Genomic DNA, 3,040 nt, shown 5'->3' with positions numbered 1-3,040 from the left:
GGGTTAAAAATATTTATGTTTTGCCAAAAATCCATCACTCGAGACTTAACGATTTTCTCCGCAATCTTGCACACTACTGATGTTAATGAGATCTGGCGATAATTATTCCTGTCAGTCTTACTGCCTTTTTTGAACAAAGGTGTGATATTAGCGAGTTTCCAGAGATGTGGCAGTTTGCCTGTTGAAAATGATTTGTTAAAGAAAAAACACAGAGATGATGACAAAACACTCGCACATTCCTTCAGAATGCGAGGTGATAGACTGTCAGGTCCAGGCGACTTGTAGATATTTAAATTTTTTAACAGCTTTTCTACTTCCTTTGTGTCGCAAAGAATGTTTGAAAGTTTACTGTTAGTAACATATTCAAATTCGGGAAAATTATCGCAGTTCTCTGATGTAAATACAGAGGAGAAAAATTCATTCATACTTTCAACAATTCTAAGATCATTTGAGAGAGTAACGCCGTCAACATTAAGTGAAACGAGATTGTTTGACCCTTTACGCATAGATTTCACAAAGCTCCAAAACGGCTTGGGATTGTTGTTAGAAGCAAGCTCGTTGGCCAGGTCATTGATGTAGTTTCGCTTCGCTGCATTACACGCTTTCTTAACAGAGTTATTTAAAGTGCGATACCTCATCCACAAGAGATCCGAGTTTACTCGCTTTGCCCTCCTGAAAAGAGATTTTTTCTTCCTACAAAGCTTAATGAGCTCCTTTGAAATCCAAGGAGGATTAAATTTATTGTTGCGTCGCCGCTTCGGAATACACTGATCCACTGCCGCAAAGAATAAATCCAACCACGCCTGCCAGTTATCATCCAAGTTGTCGTCAAAATATGCACAATGCCACGGTGTATGTGTAAACAGCGATTTTAAATATTCCCAATCTGCCTTTCTGTATGCGTAAACAAGTTTCTTAGATTTACGAGGGCGGGGAAAAGATCCAGACAAATAAAAGGTTAAACAGTGATGGTCTGAAAAAGGTTCCCCGACAGCTAACTCGCGTACAAGCTCGGGAGATGTCGTGAGCACAAGGTCCAAAATATTGCATTCTCTAGTTGTCTCATTTACAAGTTGTGTAAGAAAGTTATCTTGGATGATGTCGATCAGAAGGGAATTGTTAGCTGAATCACATATAGCTCTAACATCAAACCAGTCTATTCCAGGTAGATTAAAATCTCCAATAATAACCAAATCCTGATGTGTGGAATTTTGAAGAACATCTTGCATATCCAACAAAGGTTTGGTGTCTGCATTTGGCGGTCTGTAAAAGGCACCTACAGTTATCTTGCGATCATTTGGAAAAAACAAATCTACGAAAATCAGTTCAGAGTCCGACAACATGTCATCCCTTAATGAAGATTTGAAGGTATCACGAACTGCAATCAAAACTCCTCCTCCATAACGGCCGTTGAACATTCGATCACGCCTGAAGACCAGATAATTAGCCGGAAAGATTTCACCATCAGCTATTGACGAGTCCAGGTGTGTCTCGACTAAAACAACAACATCATAAGCCTTATTAGCAACTTCCAAGTGAAACACATCCAATTTACTAACAATGCTTCTCGCGTTAGCATAAAAGAAGAATATATCCTTCTGCGTGTTGTGACGACTAGATAAACGTTCGTTGCTTGTTGTATTAACCGAACCGGTTTCTGGGCCAGGGTTTGGATGAACGTCTCCGCTGAGTTGAATTTTCAGCAACTCATGGTTGAAAGATGCTGAGCCGTTTACCACGTACAATATTCTTCTTTTCGAAAATTTCCCCCGGACAATACGTGACAGGATAGCAGCACCATTAGCGGAGCATCCAATATGGCGGACATGGAACGGACAAGAAAGCCCTGAAAGATCGACATTTCTTGGCGAAAGAAAAACTCCCTGAGCGCAACCTCGACCATGATGTGAAGAGACGTGACTAACGTTGTAGAAAAGATGTCGTTGAAAGACTAGATGAACCACGCAAAACAGGAATACAAAATAAAATACGCTGCATGGAAACGTGCGACCAGCCGCCATGACATCCTGGTAGCCCAGATTATAATGATTATATTGACTGCATGATTATTGATATTTCATTAGCAAGGAAAATGGAATGTGCAGCACATAATACTAAATGTAAATTTAACTCTAGGACCAGCTTGGACGACTAAATACAGATGCAGATGTCATTTTAAGGAATGTCAAACTGCCACTTGTTGGGTACCTCCTTGGAAGGGAGCGTGCTTCTGGTGCTAAGAAAACCAGACTAGGATGTGACAGTCCATCAGAGAGGTTTCAAAACATTGTGGAAGCCCCTGCACTTTGGCACACAAAGCAGTCATTTCTTGGTGTGAGTAAATTACACAAAGTTTTTTTAAAGAATTTGCTAAATAAAACAATATTCCCAGTTCCATCTTAAAGGAGTGAGTACACTACAGTTTTACACACGCAAAATAAACATACCAAGCTCAGTAAAATGTAGTCATGTTGAGTTCCTGAACAACTCAGACATCTTTGTTATTAAAAAGTGTGCAATATCCAGACTTATTTTGACCAGTGTATTTTATTTTCCATTTTCCCTACCTTTTGTATTGAAAAAAAGTGACGCTATTTTCATGGTTAGTTTAAATTAAATGAATAGAATGCAATTCATTCAGTAAAATTAATTACAATGTACTTCCAAATGGAATTCTCAAGGGATCCAAAACTTTTCAGGCCTATTTTGGGTGCCAGAATTGCCTCTGCATTGTGTATGTTATAAGAGGCATTTCTAAGGATGAAATCTTGACATTGATTGGATTGGGTCTGTAAAAAATATGTCTGTGTCTGAAATTCTTTTTATAGTAGTGCGCATGTATAAAGCACAGATCAGTTCACACTGCAGTTACTGTATCTCTGATACCTTACTTCAGGTTTAATATTGCATCACAGACAAGTGAAATGTTGCAACTTGAAATATTATCAATTTTGTAAAATAAAATATTAAAGAGTTGATATTCTAAAGGCAGTAGTTGTTTGATTTTGTTTTCCTTCTGTACTGCTGAACAATTTATTTG

Source organism: Montipora capricornis, chromosome 4 (genome assembly GCF_036669925.1).
Source record: "Montipora capricornis isolate CH-2021 chromosome 4, ASM3666992v2, whole genome shotgun sequence".
Classification (NCBI taxonomy): domain Eukaryota; kingdom Metazoa; phylum Cnidaria; class Anthozoa; order Scleractinia; family Acroporidae; genus Montipora; species Montipora capricornis.
The sequence above is the reverse complement of the archived record's forward strand: the minus strand, read 5'-3'. Positions refer to the sequence as shown.